Source organism: Protopterus annectens, chromosome 4.part0 (assembly GCF_019279795.1).
Source record: "Protopterus annectens isolate FY-2018-M chromosome 4.part0, PAN1.0, whole genome shotgun sequence".
In the NCBI taxonomy this organism is placed as follows: Eukaryota; Metazoa; Chordata; order Ceratodontiformes; family Protopteridae; genus Protopterus; species Protopterus annectens.
In genome coordinates, this window is record NC_056733.1 from 850,038,018 (window position 1) to 850,055,558 (window position 17,541).

At 38.3% G+C, this 17,541-nt stretch overlaps 1 protein-coding gene across 1 annotated transcript in view; it reads left to right on the forward strand.

The window, feature by feature from the left end:
* Nucleotides 1–17,541, forward strand: part of LOC122799619 (CMT1A duplicated region transcript 1 protein-like) — a 922,387-nt gene that overhangs the window by 146,017 nt on the left and 758,829 nt on the right. The window lies entirely within an intron of this gene.

Genomic DNA, 17,541 nt, shown 5'->3' on the forward strand with positions numbered 1-17,541 from the left:
AACAGAAGGAAATTAAGCAGGCAAGGCTGCAGCAGAGGGGAAGATGCCAGAATCAAAATTCTTTAAGTGAAAGAAACCTGTTTTTGATAGTGGTAGCTGTAAACCTAAACTTAACAAACACTGATACACATCTGCTAAACATAGCAATAAAGTCTCACAATGAAAACAGACTTAGCATTAAAATTTCTCTGCCCTTGAAACTCACATTCATTGAAACAGCATTGAAACCCACATTCAAAGAAAATGCATCTGGCCAGTGGCAGACAAAGTTTACCTTTGGGGCAGTTTTCAAATCATAAGCCCCTTGCACACATATTTAAGACCATCCAAACATACATGTGTTCTTTGATTCACCTTCGTGGTTGTATTAAATTATATTCCTTGTATAATACAGTACACTTGTTACAGCACTTTTATATTTATTGTTGTGAACATTTTTCCAGTAAGCAATGAAATAAAATGTATGAACCAATAATGAAAAAAACTGCCAATTTTAGAACATTTCCATCATAAAAGTCTACTCAAACTTCTGTCATTACAATCTACCAACAATACACATGCACAATCTCTGCAGAAGTAAAAGTCATCTAATTCTACATTAAAGAGATTTGTAACTAACGAAGAGGTTGCTGCTAGCAAACAACTTTAAATTTCATGGTTTCATCTACAAATAAAGTACCTGTTGCCCTTGAAGAATAAATTGCCTGTTACATTAAAAAATGATAAACTAGTAATGTTGCAATAGAGAATGGATGGCAAACTGATAACAGGTTCATACTTACTAGGTGTCTCCTCCAAAGGAGGACATTCTCAGGACTACAGCATCCACCCCCTTTAAAAGAACAGCACAGTACAGTATCAGCAATCCATCTACATACTGTTGGAATAGCACCCACAACTTTCTGCATCAAAAGCAAGTATACTCCCTGTTGTGCTACTAACAATGCAAACAGACTTGACATAAGCAGCACTAAACTTTTCTTCCCCTGAAGCTCAAAGCTCCTTGTAAAATCCACTTGACGCTTAACTATATATGTCAACTTTGCAGCACAAGAAATCTGGAAAAGCCAAAATTTATTGGGAGTGGAGACAAAGGCCCAAAACCAGGGACACATTTTAAAAATTGCTTGTATAATCTCAGAAAGTTGCTAGAATAAAATGTTTTGTGAAAGATAGAAAGACTGAAACCTAAATGGCTATCATTATTTACTGAATTCAGTTCTCACTGATTTGACAAAAAAAACACAGATTTTTAAGAGGAACAGACCAAAAATATGAGCCAAACATTCCAGACATTCTGTGAAAATCTGGACAGTTAAGAGCTATGGACTCAACTCCTTGAATCACAAGTGGTGGTATGAGTAAAGAATTCAGGCTCTTGTTTCTTGTTCCTAAGGGAAAGGGGTTTGAGCCTCAGTAACACTAACCACCAGGTAAACCTAACTAGGGCACTTCACACACACACACACACACACACACACACACACACACACACACACACACACACACACACACACACACACACACACACACACACACACACACACACACACACACACACACACACACTTCCCTTACATGGTGAACAATAAGAAGCAGCAATGAAGCAAAACTCCCCTTGGAGCAGGTGAAGCAAATGTTGTACTGTATTTTAAAATTGCATAGGCGGACAGGACATGATGCTACAGGACTGTTCTTAAAGAAAAATGCCCTTAAAAACATTTTGTTTTGTTTTTTAAAGTCCCAATGCCGCCCAAGGCAGACTGCCTCTCTTGCCTCCGCCAGCTATGACACTGGTTTTTCACTATATTTGTCTAGTTTTATTACAGTATTCTTAGACATTTGTTTCACACGGACTTCAGAGATCCGGAGAAGAGTCCTTCAGAGCATAGTATTGTTAGTAAAAGGGGAAGATCCAGGTAGCTTGGGAATTTTTGATTGCTGGGCAGAATAAGTTCTGTCAGATTTAGTCCTCCATGTAATGAAGTTGGAACTGCCAGTCCAATTTCTGTCATTATGGTAAGCTCATTACTGTATGTAACTTTTGCATATTTACTCTTAGTGTGTACCAGTTAGACCATAGTTTAACCACTTAATAAGCAGAACACTGCACATTGCTAAAATTTATTTTATTATTTTTTTATTTATTTAGCATTTGTTGACCGGGCTAGTCTAGCTGGATATATGTCCATTTTCAGTAGAGGCCCGGGGAGAAAAGCTCCACAAAGAACAGTAAATTTAAAACAAATCAAAGTTTTTGGGCATGTATATACACATAAGTGTGTTTGTGTTTGGTGTGTATCGCTGAGTGCATGTGATGCATGTTCATGTATATATCTGTGGGGGGGATAAGTATCATTGAATCCCCATTTGGTCGACATCTGTTTAGTCAACAAAATTTAGTCAGCTGCACAGATGTTTGATAGGTGTGTAAGATCGCGCAATTCTCAGGGTTGGGAAATATGTCCCTTTCACCAACACCATGCACTCTCAGAGTTAGTATATTTAAATAGCAGGGGGTGTTTGCCCCCTTCAAAAAATGATATTAAATGCTATTTTACTTAAGTCATGTTTAACATGTGCTGAGATTGTGTAGTAACATGCCGGTGTTTGCAAAATTAGTCTTTTTGTGAACATCATTGTTTTTGTATTTTGATAAAATTCAGTACACCCATATATAATATAATATGTGCATATATATATACATATGTATATATATATATATATATATATATATATATATATATATATAAAGATTCCATTTAGTTGAACAGTCATAATACTGAACAAATTTACACATACTAAAAAAAAAAAATCAAATAATCTTTTGATCACTTCTGCCGGCATTACTTTGTGGGAGGTCTGGAAACAACATGGAGAAAGAATTGCCCTTTCCCTGCTGTTGTGCAATCTCAGAGTTGTATGTTTAATTAGTACAGGATGTATTGGGGGTAGGGGACAAAAATGAGCTGTGTGTACTGCTGCTGGCATCAAGTTTAAGGGTTGCAACTAAGAGTGTGAACTTAGAACTGTGTCCACTGGATAATGAAGATGGAACTCACTAGGGTGAGACCTAAGAATGAGAGAGGGAAAGGATATTTAACTGTTGCATTCTGTTACAATCATTTGTCAGGAGAGAGCTGTTGTGTGTTTTGCTTTGTTACATATTCTTGCTACTGCAAGATCCAGATAGTAAAGAACTGTTAAAAGGTCTGCAAGGATAGCTGCTTGATTGGGCTAATCCAGCAACTTCAGTAAACTGAAAGTTATTTTTGTTGGCTTGTTAATACAGTAGCTTGCTCCTATGCGACCAATAAATATTGAAAAAGAAATCTGTAGGCCACAAGACCAGGAATCCATGATAAATTGTCGCAAGTCATTTATTTTGTGTTTTTACCTCATGCAACTACTTCTAATGAACTTGCATTCATGTGCTGAGTTCTTCATATAATAAATTCTGTTTCATAGAAACTTCAGAGTGTTGGTTGTCTCCCTGTCTGTAAATACAAACATACATACACATGTGTATGTGTGTGTGTGTGTGTGTGTGTGTGTGTGTGTGTATATATATATATATATATATATATATATATATATATATATATATATATATGTATATATATATATATATATATATATATATATGATATGGTTCTAGGTTATAACACCGACAGCACACAACATCGACAACGACATCACCGACACCACATCATCGACAGCTCACAAGCACGACACCACGCACACTCAACACATCATCACAACAACCAATAAACAAAACAAATTCCCTGACCAAAAACCACACACACAACACAAGCACACCTAAATCCTAACAAACAAACACTAAACCTTACATACACAACTATCCACAACCCTAACCCTAAGGTCCGTCACTATCGCACACTAACCTAACCGCCTGACCCTAACTCACTTAAGCCGCCCCTAACCCAAACAAATTCACTACTGCACCCTCACCTAACCCGCGCCCTAACCCTAACTCACTTAACCCGCCCCTAACCCAAAACATTCACTACTGCACCCTTACCTAACCCGCGCCCTAACCCTAACTCACTTAACCCGCCCCTAACCCAAAACATTCACTACTGCACCCTTACCTAACTCGCGCCCTAACCCTAACTCACTTAACCCACCCCTACCCCTACAGACCGCCAACATCGCACACTTACCTTACTCGCACCCTAACGTCCGTCACTACCGCATACTTACACATCCTTTCCCCATCTTGGTGTTCTCCGTGTCGGTGTTTTCATCCGTCGATCTTCTCGCGTCGGTGATTTCGCTGTCGGTCTTCTCATCTGTCGACGTTGTAACCTAGACCCATATATATATATATATATATATATATATATATATATATATAAAATGATGACCAAAGTAGTTTGGGGCTGTTTTCACGCTTGTCTTATAGGTTGGTATATGATATCTGGTTTAATTGTTTTAAGCGCTTTCGGAAGGTCCCATGCCCTTCCTTCCTCAGAAATAACAGACAAACAAATTCAAACAGAGACACAAGCAGCAGCTCGTATTTAAAGGCAATTAATTAATAAACTAGCTAGTTAAATAATTAAACTGTTAAAGACAACGCTGTGGTGTCCACTAATGTCACATCTAACTAATCTTACAACACATAATAAATGTAAAATATAAAACATGTTTCTAAAAATACATTAAAATCATTTTTGAATTAATTCAATATTAGTGTTTCATGCATTTTGAAACATGCATTTTAAAACTTACATGGCAATTCTAATGTTCTGTTTAATATATTGATATTAAAATTGCTTTTCAAATTAGGGTGTTAAACTCTAATGGTGGGTGAATGCCACTCCACAATAAAAATGGTATTAAATCCATTTAAGAACAATCTAAAACACTCAATCAAAATCAACTTACAACGCACTTTACATAGTGACTGAATTAAATTGGACAAGTGTTAGAAGGCATACTGCATAAAACTATCAACTAAAACTATCTTTTTAAGGCCAGTTTTTTTAAAATGCAGGCTATAGATGTTTGTTCATTTAAGCCTGGTGGATAACTGGCTGCAGTCCTTATCTGCCAAAATAATTCTTCCATCTCAAGATGGATTTGCCATGGGCCTATATATGAAGTGACATCTACTTGCTTCAATACTGTAAATCTGAATTTGTGTGTGGGATATTCAATAATGTGACAGGCTAGAGCATTTGATTCATCTTTCTTAATCATAGCGTAGGAATGTTCATAAATACGCTGTTTGAGCTTACGCTCAGTCTTTCCTATATAGAAAGCGTGACAGTCTGAGCAAGTTGCCACATAAACAATTGCCCTGGTGTTACAATTAAATTTACCTCTGACTTTGTATTCAATATTATTAATTTTTACGGAATGTCCTTCTTTGATGAACCCACATTGTCTGCAAAACCCACATTTTGCCATACCTAAATTGTGTGTACGCACCATGGGTTTTCCTGCCTCTAATAAGGTTTTAAGGTTAACCGCCCTTCTAAATGTGATAGCTGGAGGACCTTCAAACTTCTCTTGAAGGTTTCTATCACGTGATATTATAACCCAGTTCTTACATAAGATGTCTCTTATGAATCGATGGTCTATAGAAAAGGTACATAAAAACCTTAAATTGGACTGGGATTTGCTGTGGGCTAGATTTATATTTTGCTCTCCATCCCGTGGGCCATCATCAGACTGGAGCTGCAATTCTGTGTTTAATATAGGGCTAAAATGCCCTATGTTCCGCTTCTGTACCACTTCTTCCATAATCTCCACCACCATCTTGCACGGATAACCTCTATTATGAAACATACTTGAGAGATTTGCACATTCATCCAGAAAATCCTCATTTTCAGAAACCATCCTAGCCGCCCGCACCATTTGCCCTGGGCAAGCCTACAGACCCTTGCATCAGCTGGGACAAGACTCACCAAACAGGCTGTGGCCTGCTTCTCATCTTGGGATTGGTGCTCATGTTTTGCTTCTGGTGAGAGAAGAAGCAAAGAAGTATTGTATCCCAGAAGAGTGAAGTTGTGGTGAGACAAGCACTAGTAGTAGCCAGGCAGTAGCCATTGGGTCTGTATTAGATTATCAACAGTTTTATTCAGCGAACGCTCACATGAGCAAAAACGCTGGAAATCTAAAGGGTGTTTGTGGGGTCGTGGTACAGTGAGAAGTGGGATATTTGCCCTTTCCTCACTGTGTGATCTCAGAGTTGGAATATATAGTTAGTGGGGGGTGTGGGGGGGCACAGCCCCCCACAATAAGAAGTTTGATTTCCAGCATTTTTGCTCATGTGAGCATTCGCTGAATAAAACTTTTGATAATCTAATATAAACCCATAGCCATTCACGTGATTACTCTCTTTTCATCATTCTTGTCAAGCTAATTCTTTGTTTTCAGTAAGTACTGCTTGATTTGTTTCTAACTTCATATCTTCCTAAATAATTCATCCATAAATTTTCAGGGTCTACTTATTCATTTCCCTTCAATTGTTTTGCAGTGCCCTGTATAGACACAGACACCTTGAGTGACATTTTTCCTGTAAAAGCAGGAATGAAATTTCAACAATACCAAAGTGTACACAGGACAACTAGTTTGCAGTGACAAGTACTGCCCCCCAGAGTTGCAAACTGGATACTCCTGACATTACTTTATATTCTCACATCAAATGTCTAATCAATAAAAAGGGATCTGTTGCCACAGATATGATCTTTCCCACTATCTTTATTACCAGCTTGGTGGATATGGGCATCCTGAGGCAATGTAGAAATTACCTCATTTACTGACAACCAGTTAATTCTCAAACAGACTGATATGGTATGTGAGAGATATAGTTGCACAATGTCACTGGAGGCAAAGCTCTCACATAAAAGTACTCTCAGTGTCAATAGTTGTCAGTAGTACACATGATGCACCCATCACACACAATACAAAGCAGACATATATACCCACATATGCTGAGGCATTTACATGTAACCTTCCTAAACCCCAAATACCTCCAAGATGAAGTACACTTAACAAATACCCTCAGCATCCCCAACAACACCCACATCAGCACTTACAACCACATCTCATGGAGCTTCTGCTTCTAAGGCCATAATGCAAGCCACCACACAATCCAACATTCTTGTCATTAGAAACTCCATTGTGAGACACACTAATGTCCCTCTCACCAGCATGAGTAAGGCGAAAGTCATGGTCAGTTGCTTATAAGGGGATAGGATCTGCAACATTCTGCACACACTCATGTCATTGGACCACAACTACAAGTATGATTAGTTATAATCCATGTGGGTGTAAATGACTTGAGACACACCTCCCCAGATTATATGAACAGTGACATCATGGAGCTCTTGGAATATGAGTCCCAGGCTGGTATGAGCCTAGCATTGAGTAACATTGTACCTTGTCCAGGGATGATGCCACAATATGAACAAAAGATGACTATCTTAAATAATTGGCTTAGTTTCTGGTGTCATTCTAAGGGGGCGTGGACTAAGTGACTTTTATTGTAACTTAAATTTGTTTCCTGTGACTTTGCTGATGTGGACTAAGTGACGTTTATTGTAAATTAAATTTGTTTCCTCTGACTTTTTTATGTGGGCTAAGTGACTTTTATCATAAATTAAATTGTTTCCACTGACTTTGTTGGCTTGGTTTTGTTGTTCAGTTATTACGGGTGCTTGTTGCCAACATTTGCATGAGATACCATCTTTTTGTTGTGTGTCATTCTAAGGGGGTGCAATATTTGTCAGCATGGAAAGAGATAATCACCAGACCATGCTGCTTTGCCAGAAATGGTCTGTACCTGTATCCTCTAGGCTTTTGAATATTAGCTAAAAAAATGTCTTCCCCTATAGTGCCTTTTTTGGGCAATGCCAAACTGAAAGTACCTCTGACATAGCAAATCAAAACCAGCAAAATCTAAAGGTATTACTGCTCAATGCTAGGAGTCTAAACAAAAAAACTCCATTCTTTAGAAGCTCTGTTCACCCTAGAGAATGCCACTGCCATTGTCTGTGCAGTCATTGAGACATGGTTTAAAGCTGCAGAGAGTACACCAACAGTTCAAGGTTACAATGCCTTCCACACATTTAGACCAGCTACTACACAGAAATGGAGTAAAAGCTGAAGTGTCTCTGTTTACATCAAAAATAAATATACATCAAGGCTGGTCAAACAGGACAATGCACTTGAGTTACTCCATGTTCAAATCACCATAGGCAAAATCTAATACCACTTCCTTGACCCAAGAAACCCATACCATGTACTTAAACTTATTGGAAATAGTCACCATCCAGCTCAATACCATATTCATGGGTGATTTTAATTACCACACTGTTAATTGGGAATCCTTTATGACATCAAAGATACAGGCACAGAGATTCCTGGATTTTGTAAACACAGACTCCCTGGACCAGATTTTCAATACACCAACCAGGGGCACAACCAAACTAGATCTGGTCCTCACTAATATAGGAGAGTGCTGCTCACCCCCTAGTGTAATGGCTTCCCTGGTAAGGTCTGACCACAAAATGGTCTCCTTTAAAGTAAAAATAAAACCTGAACCCCTAGCTAACCTTGGAATATTCTAAGGCTAACTTCCTGCTATTAAGTGTTAACCTGGCAACATTTCAAGCCCCCATAAACCCTGAGAGCACTGCTGCCTATGCAGAACTGCTTGCAGAAACCCTATACAAGCATGTTAACAGCTGTATAGAGGCAGTTGTACCCACCAGGAAGAAGGACAGAACTAACTCAAAAAACAAGCCACCCTGGAGGAATCACAAAATCAATAGGCTGTGTAATAGAAGGAAGAAAATCATGGCAAAAACTAAGAAGTGCAGCACCCAGAAGGATAAAAGCACTCTCATCAAAATAAGCAAAAAACTCAGAGGACAAATAACATCTAGCAAAGCTAAATTTGAGGTAAATTTGGCCTCCTAGGCCAAGGACAACCACAAGATATTCCTTTACTATGTCTGCAACCTCAAAGACAATACACAATTGCGAGAACAGCTCATTGTAAATGGACCCACCTATACTGAGCCAGAAGATATAGCAAACCTACTGGCTGACAAATTCAGCTTCAACTTTACCCCTCCTTCCTCCTCAACCTTCCCTCAGGAAATACCATCAAATACAACTCCCCCTACTATCACTAGGGAACAGGTCCTTAATGTTCTCTCGAAGGCCAAGAACACTGCATCAATGGGCCTAGACAATATCACAGAATGCCTTCTAAATAGCACAAAGCATGACCTATCAGAGCCTCTGGAATTACTGTTTAACTGTAGCCTCCAAAGAGGTTTCATGCCTCAGCAATGGAGAACAGCAACAGTCATTCCTCCGCAAAAAGGTGGGCCATCTACAGACCCTGGACACTACAGACCCATAAGTCTCACTAGTCTTATATGTAAAGCCATGGAAAGAATTATCATGGAAATGACCAATAACGATATTGTAAACCTCCAGACACTGGACCTAACCCAGTTTGGTTTCAAAAAAGGGAAAATCATGCCTAGTCAACCTGATGGACTTCTTTGAGAAGGTCACCAAAGCAATGGATAAGAGCAAAATGATTGACACTGCCAACCTTGACCTGGCCAAGGCATTTAACACAATTCCCCACTTGGACATTTCAAGAGGTTAGGTACAAACCCATATGTCACCTGGTGGATAGCCAGCTGGTTCACAGACAGGACCCAGGAAGTTAAAACTGGGGAATCCACCTCTACAAAGAGGCCAGTCACAAGTGGAGTCACTCAGGAATCACTCCTTGGACCGCTCTTCTTTGGCATTTACTTCTCTGAAGTCAAGGCCAATGTGAGTGGTCTCTGACTGACTAAATTTGCAGATGACTTCAAATTAGATGTCATTCAATCCCACACTGACACAAATGTTTTCCAGGAAGGGCTGACACAGAAAAACAGCTAGTGTCAGAGCCATGGTCTAAAACTAAATGCCAAGAAATGCATAATAGTATCCTTTGGGAAGTCATCCACCCTGGTAACTACCATATTACCAATGCACCCCTTAGAGTTGCCCCAGTAGTCAGAACCTTAGGGATAGACATAGACAGTAATCTAGCCTTTGACCATCCTGTGTCTACAGTAGTGAGGAAATCATTCTATGTTTTGCAACTTATAAACAAAGGTATGACATCTAGGTGCAAGGAAATAATTGTTCCACTGTATTTAGCATTCATCATACTTATCACTGAGTACAATGCCCCCTTTGGTATATAAATAAACAGGCATATCCAACAAATGGAATGTCCACATAGGTTCCTCACTAAAAGAATACAGGGCATAAGTAAAATGTCCTATGCAGACTGCTTCAAGACCCTATCCATATATTATGTCTCCTACGGGCTGTTGATGGGAAATTTATACCTGGCATACAGGGCATTGTTAGATGCCACTCTAATGAACCTCCTGTGTATCCACAAAACAAACAGCACCAGAATTACCCAATCTAAAGACTTAAACCTTGCCTGTGTTATAAATAAGACCTGCTGGAGAGACAGGCATGCATCACAGAGACTGTCCCATCTCTGGAACAGGCTCCCCATCCATGCAAAGCAGAGTTCCTCCCTAACCCAATTCATATGTAATACTTAATGAAGATGAAAGAAAAAAGTGCAGAAGGTGTCTTGTTGTCCAGTTTCAAAAAATGCAAAAGAAAGATATCAGAGATTCTTCCCTGGCTTGGCACCTGTGTCTCTAATGGACACAGGCAACTTGTAAATGTTTCATCTTCCAGGCCCCTGCTTGTAAATGTTTCATCTCCCAAGCCCCTGCTTACACTTATCAAGGGTACTAGAACTTGTCAGAGATTTGGAATGCATGTCTAGGCTTAAAATGGCACTTGTGGTTACTAGCTTAGTAAATACCTATCAACCTTTGAACCTATAAGGCTTTTGCTTACAAAGTAAAACACAGAAGCACTTGTTTTCAGATTAGTCACTATGCAGACTAAAATACACACAGAAGACTAAATATCCCTAATATTTAAAGCACAAGGACAGAGGTGGTACAAGAGGTTGTGTTGATGTTGTTGTTTAAGTCAAATCTAACTCTTATGATCTCGAGAACTTTAACACATCATATCTGTTGGTCAAGAACTACTTCCTTAAATTCCTGCAAATTCATATTCAGTACTTTAGTAATGCTGCCTATCTACCTTAACTTCTGTTTCCCCCTTCTTATTTTTCCTTCAATCTTTCCCAGCATCATTGTCTTATCAAATGAATCATGCCTAAACATTATGTGGCCAAAATCATTTCTGTTTTACTTTGCTATCAGCCCTTCCAGTAATTAGTCTTGATTTTATTTCCTTAAGTATTTACGTAATATGCACAATCACCCAACGAGTAAACCGACTAGCAATATATAAAAATTCCAAGTAAAACAAAACACTATATTGCAGTAGGAAGCACAGCACATAAAATGTCCACCAACACTCGTAGATGACCGATATATCCATTAAAACAATTGAAATTCACAAATGGCATGTTCTACATCATCCTTCATTTATATATATTAATTGCTTTCAATTATTCTTTGTTAGCTTTACTTCTTAAAGGAAAATAGCACCTTTTCAATACATGTAGAACATGCCATTGGTGAATTTCAATTGTTTTAATGGATCATATGACTTTATAAAGCATGTAGTTGTGTGTTTTAATATTATTACGGTCTGATGAAGCCAGTGTGTACTTGGTGAAAGCGCTTACCGACTTGCAAGTATTTTATTAAAGATATATCGAACATCTACGAGTGTTGGTAGACATTTTATGTGCTGTGCTTCCTGCTGCAATACAGTGTTTTGTTTTCCTTGAGTATTTACTGATTTGATTTTCTTGCAGTTACCTGAAAAGATCTTTAATCTTTAGTTAAGAGCTGGTAGACTATACAAGTCCCTCCATATCTCTATTAGAAGTTCAGATGAATTAATGACTTTTAAGCAAAATTTGGATGTTTGGTTTGCAAAGCTGGAAATATTTTACTAGAATTGAGATTTGTCCTACCTAGACTGTAAGTTTGAATTAGACTCCATAAATCACTGAGTTGCAGTCTATGGAATCCTCAAAACTTATTTTTCCAGTACCACAGTTCCAAAGCATTGATCTCCCAGCACATAGCCTTACTTATAGTCCATTTTCCATTTTTTGGCACTGGACAACAAGACAGTTTCTGCATTTTCTTCTTTCATCTTCATTAATAGGCTCTTCAGCTTTTCCTCACTTCCATTTATTAGAGTGGTATCACCTACATATCTGAAGTTGTTAATATCTCTCCTGGTAATTTTGACTTCACCATCTGATTTGTCTAACCCTGGTTTTTGCATGATATATTCAGCATAAAACCCAAGTAAGTAATATGATACAGACAGTCTTGTCATACTCCCTTTCCAAGCTTGAAACAGTCAGTTATTTCACATTTGTTTCTAACTGTTGCTTCTTATTCTGCATACAAATTCTTCATGAGCAAATAAGGTGCCACAGTTTATGTTCACATAATCAAAGGATTTATCATAGTTGGTAAAGCATAAATAAAGTTTGATCCTTTGCTTTCTCCAGTATCCAATTGATATTGATAATTTGTACTGTGAAGCTTTGGTGCCATATAAAACCAACTGGTACATATTGATGGAACCTGTCTTACAAGATCCTGAGTATTACCTTGTTAGCATGTGAAATAAGAGCATTTGTTTGATATATTGAGCACTCTTTAACATTGCCTGATTTAGAACTGGAATATTAATCAAACATTTCCAATACAATGGCCATTGTTCGGTTTTCCAGATTTGATGACAAGTTCCAAGCAGCAGTGTAACAGCATAATTTTACAGGATTTTAAGCAATTCATCTGGAATCCCATCACTTCCCATGGTCTTGTTATTTTAAAAGTCTTTCTAGGGCACATTGAAATTCACATTCCAGGAAGTCTGGCTTTAGATCAGAGAGCATATTATCATATGTATCAGTGATGTTAGGATCAATCATAGTGCTTCTTTATACTCCTACAATCTCTTCTTAATATCTTATGTTTCTGTTAGCATCCTTCCTGTCTCTGTCTTTTATTATGCCTTTTTAATTGGATGTTTCTTTAATATTACCAGTTTTCTTTAACAGATATGTTGTCTATTTTATTTCTTTTCTTTAGACTGCTCATTTAAATGTGCTTCATCTCTTTTTGATATTTTCTTTAACCCTGCATTCGGTTTGAAATATTTTCCTATTCCCATTACCTTTTGCTCTCTCTCATTCCTTGGGCACTTCTAAAGCCTCCGCAGACAGGCATTTTGTCTTTTTAATCTTCTTTCTATTTGAAGAAAAACTTGATTCTACTTCCTAGACAATATCACAAACATCTGTCCTTAGTTCTTCAGGAGCACTACCCACTAGGTCTGATTTTTAATTTTTATTTTATTTCCTTCAATCTATTCTTGACTTGCCCTTCATATTCACTTGGGATATTGATGAGCTCATATCTCACTGGCTTAGATGCTTTTCTTGTTGTCTTTAATGTATATATAAACTTTGCAAAATAATTGATAGTCTGAGCTACAGCCACCAATGTGTCTTGTTTTTGCTGACTGTATATATCTGTTCCATCTTTGTCTGTAAAGTGTGTAATCAAAAGCAGAGCAACACAAAAGTCAGTATATAATCAAACTGATTTCAGTATTGAGCATCTAGTAATAGCCATATGTAAATCTCTCCTTTAAACTTTTGAAATAGAGTGTTTGCTATGTCTAATGACTTATCTCGGCAGAAGCCTACTAGTCTTCATTTCATACTGCAAGTTCATATCTTCTCATTATTCCAGTTGTTCTTTAACTACCAGTTTTAGCATCCCAGTCACCTGTGATAAATGCAAGATATTTTCTTATGTTATTTCTAAATGTGGCTGTATAAAACTAGTTAACTTCTTCTATTCAGCATCTTTAATTGAAGTATAAACTTGTGTTAGTGTAATGTTGAATGGCTTACCTTGTAGCATGACTGAGATCATTCTATCATTTTTGAGTTGTAACAGATCATTGATTTGGACACCCTTTTATTAACTATGAGGGCTTCACCATTTCTTCTGCAAGATTCTTGACTACAATAGAAAATCTGATGATTGCATGCTATAAAATGGACAATTTATTTTTAGTTCATAATTCCCAATATTTCAAGGTTTATTTTTGTCATCTCATCCTTACATGCTTCAAGTTTACCATGGTCCACAGTTCTAAAATTTCAAGTTCCACTATAGTTCTTTGCAGTACTGGACTTTCATTTAATCTGTGAACACCTAAATCAATGGACATTCTTCTGGCTTTAATCCATCTGCATCATAAACTCCAGCACTACTTGTACTAGTCCTTTCCTCTTTTTTCAGTTGTATACTGAGCACCTTCAGTCTTGAGGTTCCCATCTTCCAGTGTCATTCATACATGTGTCTGGTTGCTTTTGTCCTTCTAAATAAATATATATAGTGTGTGTGAGTGTATGTGTATATATATATATATATATATATCTATATATATATATATATATATATATATATATATATATATATATATATATGTATATATATACACACATATATGGGTCTACTTTGAATGATCAGAATTTCAAAACTTCGAATATCATAAAGCCGGGACCATATGATCGAAGTTTTAAAACTTTGAACATTCAAAAAAAAGCAAAACAAAACAAAAACAAGTTAATGCATATTTATGCAAGGGGGAAAGCCCCCCTGCACCCCCACAACCCCCACTAGTAAAATATACCTACTCCAAGATCACACTACATCGAGGAAAAAGGAATATTCCCATTCCGCACTGTATGGAGATCTCTGTTGAAGTGTTCGAAGTTTTAAAACTTCGATCACATGGTTTTGACCATATGAAATTATGAAATTTGAAGTTCTGAAACTTCGATGACTTAAATGGGACCCATATATATATATATATATATATATATATATATATATATATATATATATGGTTCTAGGTCATAAGCTCGACAGCCACTCTCACCGACAACAAAAACATCGACACCACATTATCGACAAACCAGAAACACGACAACTCACATGCCCGACAAACAAGTAACCGACGGTCCACAAACACGAAACCCCACACACTGCACACACCACAATAACAACAATCAACTAACAAAACACATCCCCTTATCCAAAAACCACACACAAAACACAAGCACACCAAAATCCTCACAAACCCACACTAAACCTCACACACACAACTACGTCCAACCCTAACCCAAACCCTTACCCTAAGGTCCGTCACTATCGCACTCTCAGCTAACCCGCGCCCTAACCCTAACTCACTTAACCCACCCCTAATCCAAAAAATACCACTACCGCACACTTACATAACCCGCGCCCTCACCCTAACTCACTTAACCCGCCCTAACCCAAAAATACCACTACCGCACTTACATAACCCGGCGCCTAACCTAACTCACTTAACCCGCCCCTAACCCAAAACATACCACTACCGCACACTTACCCAACCAGCGCCCTAACCCTAACTCACTTAACCCACCCCTATCCCCACAGACTGTCACTATCCACACTTACCTTAGTCGCACCCTAACGTCCGTCACCACCGCATACTCACACAGCCTTCTTTCCAACTCACTATCCCTGGCGTCGGAGTTTTCATCCGTAGCGTCGGTCTTCCGAGTGTCGATCATCTGGCACCCGCTCATGCGTTGTCGGTAATCCCAGCTGTCGATCTTCTAACCTACACCCATATATATATATATATATATATATATATATATATATATACACACACACACACACACACACACACACACACACACACACACACACACACACAGACACACACACACACGCGTGGGCGCGCGCGCCCACACACACATGATAGTGAGTGCATGAGAGCTAACAAGGTTCGTGTAGGGAGGGGCTAGTCCAGGAGTTCGATATTGTGGTCTTCAGCATTTCTGTCTTTCAATATTATGGTCTCAGGATTACAGCTTTCAAGGTGTGCGTATGTCTATCTGTGTGAGTGTGCATGAACTGTGACATAGCATAATGGTTAAACTGGTAAAATACCCAACAGATAAGGAAAATAAGCAAAGGTATGGATGTTTAGTAAGTCATTGCTATAAATAAACTTTAAGTATTTGGTAGGGGAAAAAAATCTATTACATGGGAGAACAACTTCAAGCCAGGATCTGCAATTCATGTAATATAATTCATCTGTATACTTGCACCTTTTTAATGCCAGGATTAACCTACTATGACAAAAGTTGTTGCAGTGAAAGTCCAGAGGAGTCCGATGGAGTTCTGGTGAAAGCAGAGACAAATCAAGGGTAAAGCAGTTTTGTGGAGTCCATAATTGCCAGTAGATATCATGATAATGAAGATTTGTTAATTAACTGACCAGAGTAATAAACTTTGCTTTCCTTAACTGTGGACTTCCTGCTGATAAGCAACTTTTTGCTGTTTGGTTCATGAATTGCTAAGAAAAACTTTTGTTTGTGAGAAAGGCTTTTGTTTCTGGCAGACATGTTTGCTCCTAACAGACAATTTAATGGAAAGGTGTATTTTAATATTGCTAGCCTTGGTAGCTTCTATTGCACATTTCTGAACTTAGTACCTCTACTGCATTAATCAAGATGATGAATTGTTTTCAGTGTCACAAGACATTTCTAGTTTTATTTCACCTATTGCTACATTTTGATTCCATTTCTTGTAAAGTAGTCTGTATTACATTGTAGTAAATAAAAGTCAGCTGTTATCTGAAAGACTTGGGGCCCGATTCAGAAAGGTACACCTTATGGTAACCATTTCCGATTCAGAGACACCCCTACCATGCTGCTGCAACATGAAGACCTGCGGCACCATAGTGGGATGTATAATTGGCCTACTGCAGTTCTTGATCTGAATATGTTAATTAATCACATGCTCTCCCCCTAAATCCTCACCTTAAGGCGTGTACACAGTTGCGTAAATTACATTGATCACCTCTGCTATTGAACACTGCCAAAAGTTAGTGTTCATCTGACTGTGGTAGAGATAAATGCCAGGGAGTTTAGCAGAGAGGCAGTTTTGGTGTGTGTGTGTGTGTGTGTGTGTGTGTGTGTGTGTGTGTGTGTGTGTGTGTGTGTGTGTGTGTGTGTGTTGAAGGGGTGGTTGCATGTATGAGTGCATGTTTGAATATGTGTCTGCCTGGAAGGCTGTATGGGGGGCGTGTTAGGAAGTAAGGTTAGTTTGTGTATGGGGGAGGTGAATGGGTCAGTTTGTCCATAAGTGATGTGTGATGGGGTGGTGTCTGTGTGTGTGTGTGTGTGTGTGTGTGTGTGTGTGTGTGTGTGTGTGTGTGTGTGTGTGTGTGTGTGTGTGTGTGTGTGTGTGCACCTCCAAGTTAGCCAATTTGTCTTACCTGTCTTTATGTTTGAAATATTTTTGATACCATCTCCTAGACAAGTGTGAGTGTGTGTATGTGTGTGCACGTGCCCATGCACGCTTGGGTCTTTTTATG